Source organism: Mauremys reevesii, linkage group 1 (genome assembly GCF_016161935.1).
Source record: "Mauremys reevesii isolate NIE-2019 linkage group 1, ASM1616193v1, whole genome shotgun sequence".
Taxonomy (NCBI): domain Eukaryota; kingdom Metazoa; phylum Chordata; order Testudines; family Geoemydidae; genus Mauremys; species Mauremys reevesii.
This window is the reverse complement of record NC_052623.1, coordinates 65,272,859-65,287,544: the sequence shown is the minus strand read 5'-3', so window position 1 is coordinate 65,287,544 and position 14,686 is coordinate 65,272,859.

Here is a 14,686-nt window from a genome sequence, read left to right as displayed (position 1 = left end):
ATTGGTTGTAATAGAGAGAGTGGAAGAGGAATGTGTGCAGTTTGTGAAGAATCAAAGTGCATTCTTTCTGTAATCCATGGATTGAATAACCGCTTTCATAGAATCATAGAAATAAGGGATGGAAAAGACCTATGGTTTGAGGCTATTTAGTAGATCTTCTGCCAGCATGGGATTGTTGGCTATACTATATTCACCAGTGCTTTGGCCCATCCAATTTTAAATTGCTCAAGTTTAAGTTGCTCAGATTTCAACTTTCACCACCTCCTTTGGGAGGCTATTTGAGAGTCTAATGAATTTCACTTTTAGGCAATGTTTTCTGATTAATATGCCTGCATTTTCCTTTTCCTAATTCCATCCAGCAATTTATTCCTAGTGGTAACCACTTGGATCATACTAAATCAGAGGTGGGCAAACTACGGCCTGTGGGCCACATCCGTCCCATGGGACCGTCCTGCCTGGCCCCCGAGCTCCTGGCCTGGGAGGCTAGCCCCCGGCCCCTCCCCTGCTGTTCCCCCTCCCCCGCAGCCTCAGCTCACCCCACTGCCAGCGCAATGCTCTGGGCGGCGGGGCTGTGAGCTCCTGGGGCAGTGCAGCTGCAGATCCAGGCCTGACCCCAGTCTCTGTGTTGCGTGGTGGTGACGTCGGCGGTGATGTAGCCTGGCTCCATCCGGGCAATGCGGCTGTAGCACCACCAGCCACTGGTGCTCCAGGCAGCACAGTAAGGGGGCACAGAGCAGGTGGGGTTGATAGAGGGCAGGGAAGTTTGGGGGGTGGTCAGGGGTGGTCAGGGGTGTGGATAGGGATCCAGGCGGTCAGGGGGGAACAGGGGGTTGAATGGGGGCAGGGATCCTGGGGGGACAGTCAGGAAGGGGGGGGTTGCATTGGGCGGCGGGGGGCAGTCAGAGGAGAGGGTTCTGGGGGCAGTCAGGGGACAGGGAGATGGGGTGGTTGGATGGGGCATGGGTACCAGGGGGCAGGGGCCATCAGGAATGAGAGGAGGGGTTGGATGGGGAGGAGGAGTGGATGGGGTGGCAGGAGTCCGGGGGCGGTCAGGGGACAGGGTGTGTGTGTGTGGATGGGGTAGGGGTCCCAGGGGTCCATCAGGGAACAGGGGGGGTTGGATGGGGCAAGAGTCCCGGGGGGGGGAGCAGATAGGAGGTGGGGCTGGGCCACGACCCCGTCCCCTAACCGGCCCGCCATACAATTTATGAAACCTGATGCGGCCCTCAGGCCAAAAAGTTTGCCCACCCCTTTACTAAATACTCACTCTCCATGATATTTTTGTAGACTGTCATCATTTCCCTTTGCTGTCATTTGCCCAAGTTGTACGTATTTACTACTTCTAAGTTTTCTCCGAGTGAGTTGAGATGTGAGAAAGGAAAGGACAGCCCTGATTTGAGCGTCGCTGTTTTGGGCTGGTTTATTTACACACCTGCTTTTTGGGAGGGAAAAGAGGACAGCAGAGGAACTTTTTTCTCCAAATTTGGCCATTGGTTACGTGACCTTTCAGTTTATTGACCCAGTCACAACTGACAGAAGCAAACCATCTCACGCTGGTTCTAATACAGTAATTGGAGAAAACTGATCAGGGACAATTCTGCATGCACCTAATCTTACACTGGAAAATGTAGGGTCCTGTATGAGAACAAATGACTGACTAGTCTGTAAATAGCATTGTCATCTGGGCTCCCTGAGAGCTTTCTATAATGCAAAATAATTTGGTTCCTCCATCCTCACACACATCAGGCATTTCCTTGTTCTCTTCCATGCTGTGTCCATCGGCTGGTGGACACACGTTACTGTGACAGTGAGGTACCCAAGACTGTGAGTCACCTTGTTACCCCTTGCTTTCAGCGGAGTGTGGTGGGGTCTGGCTTGGGCTTAACTGAATGTCAGCTCCTTGACACCATCAGTCTGTTGGTCAACCAAGCACCTCTCATAAGTCCAACCCCTCCTCCGCGTGGTGGGACGATGGAAACAGGGCAAATGGGGGATTGCCTTGTAGAGGGAAGTATGGTGGCAAGCTTTGCTCTTCAGACCACTCAAGGGTCAAGAAGACCTACAGGGATTTACTGAGAAACACCCTCCGTAATGGGGCTCCGGCCAAGTGAACCAGGCTCATTAACCTGGGCAATCGTGCAACTGGTCTAAGAGAAGGTCACTCCAAAAACAAACCTGTAGCCAGCAAGTCCTTCAGTTGTCTCAGTTTACCTTGCCACTGGAAATGGTCTTCCTGGCTGAGAGTGTGTGAGTGTGACAGGATCCCCAAGGTGCAACCTGGAACTGGGGTGCTGCTTTCCCCCCTTAACTCTCCAGCCTGGGCTGTCTCTCACAATGCTTTGCTACTGACAAGCAGCAAAACCCCTCCAGGTGCTGTTATCAATCGCAGCAATCATGGGAAAAACCAGAAAGGAGTGGCAGAAAAAATGTCAGCTAAAGCATAATGTAAAAGTTTACAAGGATCTTTAAAACGTCTCTTTTTTTTTTTCTTTTTTTTTTTTAAGCTAACCTTGTTGCCTAGTCTTTTGAATACTGACAATACTGAGCCCCACCCCCAGCTAGACTGCATGAATGCTCCCACAGCCACTCCTGAATCACACAGAGAAAGGCACCAGCAATTCCCCCCAGCTCCCCAGCCTTACGCCCCAGAGCTGTACTGTCTTGCCTTGGTCAGAAGTTTGACTAGTGTAAGTCTGTTACCCAGTTCTCTCCCTCAATGTGGAGAGAACATGCCTTTGTAACCTGTGCTGAGATTTCCCAAGCACTTCAAGTAAAATACACAGTTTTAGGTAAAATATAAAACAGGTTTTATTAACTACAGAAAGATAGATTTTAAATGGGGCTGTCAAGCAATTAAAAAAAATTAATTGTGATTAGTTGTGTAATTAAAATTTTTATCACACTTTAATTGCACTGTTAAACAATAATAGAATACCATTTATTTAAATATTTTTGGATCTTTTCTACATTTTCAAATATATTGATTTCAGTTACAACACAGAATGCAACGTGTACAGTGCTCACTTTATACTTATTTTTGATTACAAGTATTTGCACTGTAAAAAACCCAGAAGAAATAGTATTTTTCAGGTCACCTAATACAAGTACTGTGGTGCAATCTCTTTATCTGATAAAGATGAACAACAGCCACCATCTTGGGAACGTGGACCGGGGAGGGCAAGCGGAGAGCATGGGCAGTGGGAGGGAGAGAGGCAGGGGCTGGAGACACAGGAAGGCTCCTAGATCACATCCACGTAACGTGGCTACAGCCATGGGGCACCCAGAAAAGAAGCCAGCATAGTTAGTACAATAATATAATAATAATAAATAGTAAAGCTGGGTACTTTACATGCCAAAGTTCCCTCCAGAGGATCTTCCTCTTTGGTCCTGGCCTCTGTTGTGAGCTGGGACTTGGGCTCAGCCAATGAAGGGCAGGAATCGGGTTGGCTTTCAACATGGTCTGCATCAGAGTCCTGAGTCCCAAACAGATCCTGGCCGTAGGAGGACAGCTTTTCTCTGGCCTTGTCCCACTCATTCTCATATGAGTGGTGCCGCTCATCCTCATGGGAGTGGATGGGAAAGGGAGTTGGCAGTAGGATCCACTAATTGTTTTTGTTGGGTGGCTGTATAATTTGTGTAAAACCCTATCCAGCTTTTCATAAAACAGACAGATAACATGTCCCCTGCCTGATATTTTCCTTGCATCTTTCATTTTAATGTAGACCCTCCTGAGCTGCTGGATTTTTTATGGCACCGGTTGGCATCCCAGTCATGACCCTTTGTGGGCATCCTCTTTGCAATGTCCACAAAAAGGTAAAAAGAACAGGAGTACTTGTGGCACCTTAGAGACTAACAAATTTATTTCAGCATGAGCTTTTGTGAGCTACAGCTCACTTCTTCAGATGCATAGAATGGAACACACAGACAGGAGATATTTATACATACAGAGAACATGAAAAGGTGGAAGTATGCATACCAACAGGCAGAGTCTAATCAATTGAGATGAGCTATCATCAGCAGGAGAAAAAAAACTTTTGAAGTGATAATTAAGATGACCCATAGAAGGTGTGAGGAGAACTTAACATAGGGAAATAGTTTCAATTACTGTAATTGACCCAACCATTCCCAGTCTCTGTTTAGGCCTGAGTTAATTGTGTCTAATTTGCATATTAATTCAAGTTCAGCAGTCTCTCTTTGGAGTCTGTTTTTGAAGTTTTTTTTGTTGCAAAATTGCCACCTTCAAGTCTGTCACTGAGTGGTTAGAGAGGTTGAAGTGTTCTCCCACTGGTTTTTGAATGTTATGATTCCTGATATCAGATTTGTGTCCATTTATTTTTTTGCATAGAGACTGTCCAGTTTGGCCAATGTACATGGCAGAGGGGCATTGCTGGCACATGATGGCATATATCATGTTGGTAGATGTGCAGGTGAATGAGCCCCTGATGGCGTGGCTGATGTGATTAGGTCCTATGATGGTGTCACTTGAATAGATATGTGGACAGAGCTGGCATCGGGCTTTGTTGCAAGGATAGGTTCCTGGGTTAGTGTTTATGTTGTATGGTGTGCGGTTGCTGGTGAGTATTTGCTTCAGGTTGGGAGGCTGTCTATAAGCAAGGACTGGCCTGTCTCCCAAGATCTGTGAGAGTGAGGGATCATCTTTAAGGATAGGTTGTAAATCTTTGATGATGCACTGGAGAGGTTTTAGTTGGGGGCTGTAGGTGATGGCTAGTGGCGTTCTGTTATTTTCTTTGTTGGGCCTGTCCTGTAGTAGGTGGCTTCTGGGTACTCTTCTGGCTCTGTCAATCTGTTTTTTCACTTCATCAGGTGGGTATTGTAGTTTTAAGAATGCTTGATAGAGATCTTGTAGGTGTTTATCTCTGTCTGAGGGATTGGAGCAAATGCGGTTGTATCTTAGAGCTTGGCTGTAGACAATGGATCGTGTGGTGTGTCCTGGATGAAAGCTGGAGGCATGTGGGGTAAGTATAGCGGTCAGTGGGTTTCCGATATAGGGTGGTGTTTATGTGACCATCGCTTATTAGCACAGTAGTGTCTAGGAAATGGACCGCTTGTGTGGATTGGTCTAGGCTGAGGTTGATGGTGGGATGGAAATTGTTAAAATCACGGGTGGAATTCCTCGAGGGCTTCTTTTCCATGAGTCCAGATGATGAAGATGTCATCAATGTAGCGCAAGTAGAGTAGGGGCGTTAGGGAACGAGAGCTAAGGAAGCATTGTTCCAAGTCAGCTATAAAGATGTTGGCATACTGAGGGGCCATGCGGGTACCCATAGCAGTGCCACTGACTTGAAGGTATATATTGTCCCCAAATGTGAAATAGTTGTGGGTGAGGACAAAGTCACAAAGTTCAGCCACCAGGTTAGCCGTGATATTATCGGGGATATTATTCCTGATGGCTTGTAGTCCATCTTTGTGTGGGATGTTGGTGTAGAGGGCTTCCACATCCATAGTGGCCAAGATGGTGTTTTCTGGAAGATCACCGATGGATTGTAGTTTCCTCAGGAAGTCAGTGGTGTCTCGAAGATAGCTAGGAGTGCTGGTAGCACAGGGCCTGAGGAGAGAGTCCACATAGCCAGTTTGAGAGTGTGTGGCACAATTATCCTGAAAAAATTCAGCCAAAACAGTTCAGGCATTTCTGAGAAGGAGGTGAGAAGAAAAAAAAATGTTGTTTTGCCCACATTAAAAAAATCTGGTGACTTTTACTTGAACAGTTGGCGTGCCCCCACACTTTAGAGTAGTGGTTTGAAATTTGGCAGGAGGGTGGCCTTTGTAACAGGAATGTCTTTTGCCATTGCCAAAAAAATCCACCCAAATTTGGCCACGTAATGAGAGCTGTGGGAGCTCAGCACTTCTGAAAAGCAGACCACTTATTTACTCTCAGTGCCTAACATTAGATATTCACAACTGAATTTTTTGGTTTCTAATATTTGTTGCAAAGCTTTTATCAGGCCAAGCCAGGCCAGCAGGACACAGTACCCTGCCTCCACAACAACAATCACCAGTGAGAATGAAGGCTACAGCTTCAAAATGACTAGTAATTTTGGGTGTCTCCATTTTTGGGCACCTAACTTAAGACAACTTAAAGTAGTCTGGCAAGTGTTCAGTACTATCTGAAAATCATGCTCTTTAAAGGCCCCTGAAGTTGGACACCCAACAATGGAAGCATCCAAAAATCACTAGTCGCTTTTGAAAATGGAGGCTCTGATAAAGGAATATTCTAGTTCCACTTCTTATGGAATTTCAGTGTCTCAACACATCCCTAAGCCATCAGAAATCCCAGCAGCCATGGGTCTATTGCTATAAAGGGACAGTGATGTGGAACTGCTCTGTAATAATTTATTAATACTGTTTGGCGACCTGGTTATTGGGATGTTTACTGTAGGCAAATACACCATTACCTCAATATAACGCCCCCACTATAACACAAATTTTGATATAATGCGGTAAAGCAGTGCTCTGAGGGGGCTGGGCTGCACACTCCGGTGGATCAAAGCAAGTTCAATATAACACAGTTTCACCTATAACGCGGTAAGATTTTTTGGCTCCCAAGGACAGCATTATATCGAGGTAGAGGTGTATTGGTTTCGTTTAATAGCAGGCTGTAAGGAAAACAAGCAGGAGCAAAACAGAAGGACCCAACATAAGCTACCTCTCAGCAAACTTGAGGGTTGTTAAGAGACAATGGCAGGATAGAAAAAGGCCTGGGAAGCAGAGATCAAAAGGACTAACAAGGGTGTGTCCCTCTCTCAGGAGGAGAGCAGTTGTTGGGGAGATGTTCAAGGAAACTAAATGGAGACAGGCACTCACTGAGTTGTCTGGAGAAGCTAGGCCTGCCTAGACTGCTATCACAGGATGGTAGGACTTTAGGTAAGAGAGACCTATGTAGACTGTTGGTCATTTTAAAATCCTTTTCCTCTAAATGCTTTGTTTGTACTGTTAAATAAGCAGTGCTTTGGTTTCAGAAGACTGTCTATATATACCACTGGTCAGACCCCTGAAGGGGAGAACCATGGTGACTGATCTCAGTTGGACCTGCTGAGGAAGCATGGTTGGTACACAGGGCGCTGTAGCAGGGGCCTAGGCTAAGACTGGTTCCATCCCAGGAGAGGCGAGGGCACAAGGCCTAGCACCTGAGAGGTGCACTCAGCGAGCCCGGAAGGGGTACAGTTAGCCCTGTAACTGTGACAGGAGTAGAAATGGCATATGGCCTCCACTTTAACAATCAGGGCTTCCTTCTTTATCCTGCACAAATACCACACATGGAACCCCAGGACTTACCTAACTGTTATGCATATGTTTAGGCTGCTGTGTTATGCGGTTGCTAAAGCGATGCATCACCAGTCCCAAGACTGCTGGAGTGTTGCTACTTCTAGCTGTGAATTAATTCAAATTAGCACAGGAAATGGCCCTCTCAGACTTCTAGTGCCCTGAAATTGTGCTTCTCGGATGCAGGCATGTTAATTAGCAGCTCACTGTGATGGCCTTGCCCCCTTGTGCCTAGAGGTGTGCAGAGGGGATATAAATACTACAACCTCTGACAGCTGTTAGAGATTTGCCTTCAGCTCAAGTAGCAGAGTTATTAATATTGGTTCCCAGAGTCTCCGGCTCATGTCCCTAGATTCCTCACAGACTGAAGCAGCATCACTTACTTATGAGACTAAAGAGATGGATTTGATGCTGTGAGCTTTGGGGTGTGTGGGGGGGATCTATTAAGTTTTCACAAATTTTTTGTGGAAACAAAAAGATGTGTTGTGTGTCAGAGTCCACTCTTCCCTTATCACAATCTCTAGCGAGGCCTCAAAACCACCTCTCAAAAAAGAACCAGGCAGGCTGGTGTTTTGTTACCTCATCCTTTACACCCCAGATCCCCTCTTCCTCCCTTTCCTGAACGTTAACTGTGCAATTCTGCCCTGAATAATTCACTGTTATAATGGTATTGTGCAGTCCCATAGTTATGGTCTTCTCAATCTTTGCAGAATCAAAGGTGTTCTCATTGCCAGCCATTCCCCTGCCATCAGCCCAGCAAATTCCATCTGGGATCTGAAAGTGAAGCTGAATTCTTTCAGGTTCCTGTACAACTATGAATAATAAATATTCTTCAAGCCAGATTCTTCCTGCAATTAGTTCAGTGCACTTCTGTTGGCTTCAAACTAAATCAAAACATGGGGGCTGCACGCTTGTACCTGTAGACAGAATTTATCTTTGTGCCAAGGGCCGGCTCCAGGCACCAGCTTATCAAGCAGGTGCTTGGGGCGGCAACTCCAGAGCGGGGCGGCACTTTCAGGTATTCGGCGGCAATTCGGCGGAGGGTCCCTCACTCCCATTCGGAGCGAAGGACCTCCCGCTAAATTGCCGCAGATCGCAATCAAGGCTTTTTTATTTTTTTGGCTGCTTGGGGCAGCAAAACCCCTGGATCCGGCCCTGTTTGTAGCTTATACCTAGTGACTCTGTAGATGATGCATGATTGAAAAGAGAAGCCAATTCACTCTTTTAGTTGTGTTGGCTCTGCGGGGCCAACAGGAATAACAGGCAATAAAAATTCATTTTTGTCACTAAAGTAAACGTGGTACTAGGGGGGAAAAACCACATGCCGAGCAGATCTGATGGTTGCAAAGGTGCAGTTTGAACATAGTCACTTCAGAGTAGACCCACACTTTAAAGCCACTTTTTAGCTACTTCTTGGGATAGCTACATATGCTGGCAAGGGGACTGACAAAATTCTTTGCTGAAAGACTATGTAACCCATGCCTGCTTGTTGTGGCACCCTGTTCCCCCTCTAGTGGCACCTAGACCAGCTAGAGATTGATGAACCTTCTACAGCCATGTCCTTTAGCTCCTGCAGGAGAGGCTTATGCATTAAGCTCCAGAGGTTTGATCCTGGCCAAGGATGACCAGGGTCTGTCCACATTACAAGTCTAAGGAACTTCCAAGGGGCTCTGAAAATGCTGTGAGCATTTCTGTACTGGGATACTAGGGTATTTCTGGATGTGTGGAATCAATTGCAGTTGTATTAACACAATTGACAATAATGCCTACTCAGCAATTCTAAAGATCTTCTTGTAGGGACTGGTTGGGTTCCCTATGGATCTTTTTTTTTTCAGTCTGGTTCTCCCTTGGCACTATAGGAAGGGTATTAACACAACAATGCAGCTGCACTTCCAAGAATACTCTTTGACACTAAAGCCCCTGTTGAGTAAAACTAGAGCTAGGCCCAGATCAGAACTCCAGATCAGACCGGCCACAAACTTCCACAAAGTGCACATCCACATCTGGATATCAACTTTATGCCTATGACACTTATTTCCATGCTATAATGAACAAACCCCCCAGAGCTGGATGACTGAATTGTGCTGTTTGACCTGCATCTCTGAGTAAATCATGCATGCTCAACTTGGAACGTATGTTTCCAGAAAGGCAAGCAAAAGAAACATTTTATGCATGCATGCCTGGTTACACCTGCATACATGGACACATGCACGCACAGACAAACAGATATAAAATCAATGAGCAGATATTCTACAAGTGGATTAGAGACCTGATAGCGTGGTGATGGGCACTTTGGAAGTGCAATCTACGGATTATTATTCCATCACTATGGTACCCAAAATGTAGTTGGCTCTCAATCACAAAGAAATAGGCAATCCCTGTCCTAAGGGGCAAACAGTCTAGAGTAGGTTAGATTATAAAACATTTGCCCTTTCAAACAACTTATATATGTACACTTTTCTGGCATTTTCTGGCTGAAATGCCAGAAAGGGATAGAAATCCTCACAGTGGCACATCAGTATCATTTGGCTGATTTATGTTGTCCTGTGTGATCTGTCATAACCCAAACATGTATTGAATAGAAGATCTATTGAAACTGCAATAAGTCCTGCCATTCTCCTTTCTAAAATGGTAAGAAAAAATACATAGTGTATTCTCCCCATTTCCTATGAACTAGTGGCAGTGACAGTGGTGAGAAAATCTACTAAATATAGTGCCTTTCTGGTACGTCTGTTAGGTAAAAAGCAAGTCCTACTCACCTCTCCAGCACCCGGGTTTGTGCGGAGTTGGTATAGGGCTCAGAGATCTGTCAGAGACCAGACAACAATTTGTTGATCAACGGGCTCACACCATCCTTAGCTTAAGAGCAAAGCTTCGGAGTAAGTGTGGCAAGTTTATTAGGGGTGAGCATCAATGTTTATACACAGAAGTAAACAAAGTGATTAACAGATCATAATGGTCATGCATAATCAATCAAGATTCTACAGGATAAAACAGGTTAAAATGTAAATTAGAAAAGACAAAGGAGGAGATGGCTGCTTATTGGGAGGGGGGGTGTCATGAGTAGTTCGCAGGTCAGAGCTTTGATTAAAAGTTTCAGATAGAGACATCAAGTCTGGGTTAAGTTTCAGTTCATAAAGAGTTCAGACTCAACATTCCTCCATTTGTAGCTATTGGGATAACTATTTACCAAAAGCTACACCCCATTTTAAGGAGCCAAGGGCCGCTTGGCAATTTCAGCCTGGGCCAACTTGAAGAGAGTAAGGCCTTTGGCTGAAGTAGAAAAAGAATAAACTGACCCACATGAGTTTATGAGGGAGGGAACACACTGAATACAGCAACACAGTATTATAAGGATTACTATGGCCCCAACAATACTAACATTATGTCTAAAGCCATTCGGTTTTGCAAAGCTAACTGGCGCAGCTGGGACATTTTCCCGGCCTGATTTTTAAATAGGGTCGCAGTTTCATTGGTTACCCTGAGATATCTGTTAATTGGCACTCCTGTTTTGTCCCATGTAAGATTGTGTTGGACTGGATCTTTTACTCTAGCCGGTGGCATCCAAGTTATATTAGCAGTGGTCAGGGGAATGGGTGTGAAGGGGAGTCCCTGTTCTGCATTTACTGGAAATTGAGTACATACCCAGCAATTACTTTTATTTCCTAAAATACGAGTTTTATCCTCGTGGGAATATTTAATAAAAGCATTATCTTCATAAGCAGAAAATAAACTAAAAAGGCATAATAAAAAACATACAGTTGTCAGAATAAAAGGTCCTCTCATTTTTTCCGAGTCAATTTAAGTCTGATGTCTGAAAGAGGTAAGCTGGTTCACTGGTCAGAGGCAGTGTTCTCAGTGGTGGCAAGAGCTGCTGGTCCGTCACTGTGGTCCACTACGGCTGGCTTGACGTGGGAGTGGTGGATCCAGGATTTGCGTCCTTTCAGGAACACTGCAGTCTGGGTTGTTAAAAGAACCTGGTGGGGTCCAGTAAACCTCGGCTGGAGGGCATCGCCACGAACGAACTTTTTGGCCCAGACGAAGTCCCCTGGTTGGAACGGGTGGATCTGTTCTTCCAGCGGCACGGTCTGGGAAAACTGTGAGGCTTTCCAAAGGGTACAGAGGCGAGCCTGTAGGGAGAGAAACTGGCACGCGGTCATATGATCCCCTCCCAATAGTGAAACATCAGCACGTGGTAGCGCCCTGCCTTTGAAAGGGGGATGTCCGTCTTTTAGGAGTTCGGCCTCTAGCTGCTGCTGACGATGGGCCGAAAAGACTTGGGTCGTGCCCCTACGCAGAAGGGCTGACAAAGCATGAGAGGTCCAGACCGTGGTAAAATGACCCAGGGTCAGGCTTTTTGCCTTTGTGATTAGCAGGGCAGCTGCTGCCAGAGTCCGGGTGCAGGATGGGGTTCCCTGAGCGACAGGGTCGATTTGCTGGGAGTAAAAAGCAAGCGGGAAATGGTGGGGCCCACTCAGCTGGGTAAGGACGCCACTAGCAATTCCGCCCCTCTCGTGGACAAAAAGGTGAAAGGGTTTGCTGTAATTGGGGGGGCGGAGAGACATGGAGGAGGCCACACTGTCCTTGAGTAACTGAAAGGCTTGGATCGTGCCTGGGGACCACTGCAAAGGGTCAGGAGCAAGGTTAGCAGTGAGTCGGTGGAGCGGTTTGCTCAACTCCCCGCAGGACGGCAACCAGGGGCGACAGAAGCCAATTAATCCTAAGAAACCTTGAAGTTGCTTCTTGGTGTTTGGCAGTGGGCAGTTTTGGATAGTCTTTATGCGGACTGGGTCCATTTGTCTCCCCTCTGGGGTTAACAGGAAGACAAGATATCGGACCTTCTGTGAGACCCACTGAATCTTGTTAGGGTCTACCTTGTGGCCTCTGGTGTGTAGGTATAATAAAAGTGCCTTACCATCGATGCGGAGGGCGGCTTCTTCGCGGTTACCTAGTAGGATGTCATCTACGTATAGGACTAACGTGGATTCCTGCGGACTGGTGAAGCCTTTCAAGTCGTGGCGGAGGCATTGGCTGAAAATTGTGGGGCTGTCTCTGTAGCCTTGAGGAAGTCGTTGCCAGACATAACTTTGTCCCTCCCAGATGAAACCAAAGAGATATTGAGAGTCTGGGTGCACAGGAATGCTGAAAAAGGCTGATTTTAAGTCAATAACAGTGAACCATTTAGCATCCCAGGGGATTTGGCTGATGATAGTAGCTGGATCAGGAACTACTGCATGAAGAGGGACCACATATTGATTAATAACCTGTAGATCCTGTACAAAGCGCCAACGAATAGGGTCTCCGTTCTTTTTAGGAGGCTTTTTGACAGGCAGTATAGGGGTATTACAGGGAGTGCGCTGAGGGCGGACTAGCTTTTGTGCAATGAATCCCTCGACAATGGGGCGGATGCCTTCCCGGGCTTCCAGCGACAGGGGGTATTGGGGGACTGACGGGGGAGCTAAGGAGGGCTTCACTTGAATCCTTACTGGCTCTGCTGAAAGGAGCAGGCCAACATCAGTGTCAGAAATTCCCCAGAGGGTTGAAGGCAAGTCAGTGAGGTCGGGGGGGGGGGGGGGGTTCCAATTACCCTGAGTTAGGGCCGAATCTCCTAACACTGTCATCAATAATTCTACCCCTTCAGGAGTGCAGGTTAAAGTAGCCTCAAGCTTACAGAGTAAATCCCGGCCCATTAAAGGGATCGGACAAGCTGGGGAAAAAAGAAAACGGTGAGAAAAACATTTATCAGCATAAATAACATTTAGAGGCAAAGTGAGTCCCAGAGACTGTGGGTTGCCTTTCACCCCAGTTGCAGTTTTAACCTCAGAGGATAGCCAGGGAGAGGGGGCATGATTTAAAAGAGAGAAAGTAGCTCCAGTATCAATGAGGAAACAGACAGGCAGTCCCTGGACTGAAAGGGTTAGATGAGGCTCTTTGCTGGGAGGGGAGAAAGTGAGGAAAGAGCCCGCTAAAGACATTAAGGAAATAAGACCATCACATTGTTTGCCTTCGCCCCCGGGGTACCGTCATTGAGAAGGCTGAGTTTGCTGCAGCTGCTGCTGTTGCCCGTAGTTGATTCAGGCCTGAGGAACGGGCTGGGCTGGTGGTGCAGGGGTGCATTCGTCCCTGGTGTAAGTATCTGCGGATGCGACCGGACCCTCTGGGCGTCCCCAGGGGCATTCACGTTTAAAGTGACCGGGTTGTCCGCACTGAAAACAATTTCCTGGTGGCTGGGGTTGCCAGGACCCTCTCCCCCGAGCACCCTGAGATCCCCTGCCACGGCCACGGCTTCTGCCTTGAATACCACCGCGAAAAGCTAAAGCCATCAACTTATATTCTTCCTTTTTCTCTTTCTTTCTCCCATGCAAAATCAGCTACGTTCAACACTGAAGTGACTGACTCACCTCCCCAACCAGGGCAAAACTTTAAGAAATAATCCCTTACAGGGGGTACTGACTGATTCACAAAAAATGAAATAAGAGTAGTATGCATCCTGCTGCATCTGCTTGATCTTTTGCCTAGTAATTACTCCTCCCGAGGTGTGCCCTTCCATTTCCTTCTTATCCCTCTGCAGAGATTCCAATCTGGAGTCCTGCAGATTCCCCTCTGCACTCTGGAGAGAGTCCCCTTGCGGAGGAATAGGGGCAGGGGCAGTGGGGACCAACTGACGAGTTAAAACACGCCGTGGTTTACACCCTTCATTGAAATAACATGGAGGGGGTTCACTCTCGGAAGAATACCTGACTGCCATAATTTTTAAAGATTTCCACAGCTCTGCTGCTGTGTTCCAACAAAACCAGTAACATAACTGTCCCGGATGGTCTTTTTCGATCTGGCTCCTTACTCCTCTTAAGGCAGCCTGTTCGAAAGAGCCATACGAAGGCCACCTCATCTCCGGGTCGGCCAATACCGCGGTATACCCAGTCCAATTCCTTACACACAGTGTGTACAACTTCCTCCTAGACATTCCTGTCTGTACTGGGAGTTTCCCTTCATTCCATAACTTATTTACAATCCCCAGCGGACTCTCAAGAGGCACGCTAGTCCCTTGACCCATGGTGTCTGACAGGAGCCCTCCAACTGGCGTTTATCCTGCTGTCCAGTACACGACCCCTCAATATTGAATTGGCTGGGAGAAATCTTCCGTGGCGCCTGCCAATTCGTATATGAGTGGTCTGACCACTGGACAGAGGCACCGCACCAGAAGGAATCCCGGACGAGCCCCCAAATTGTTAGGTAAAAAGCAAGTCCTACTCACCTCTCCAGCACCGGGGTTTGTGCGGAGTTGGTATAGGGCTCAGAGATCTGTCAGAGACCAGACAACAATTCGTTGATCAACGGGCTCACACCATCCTTAGCTTAAGAGCAAAGCTTCGGAGTAAGTGTGGCAAGTTTATTAGGGGTGAGC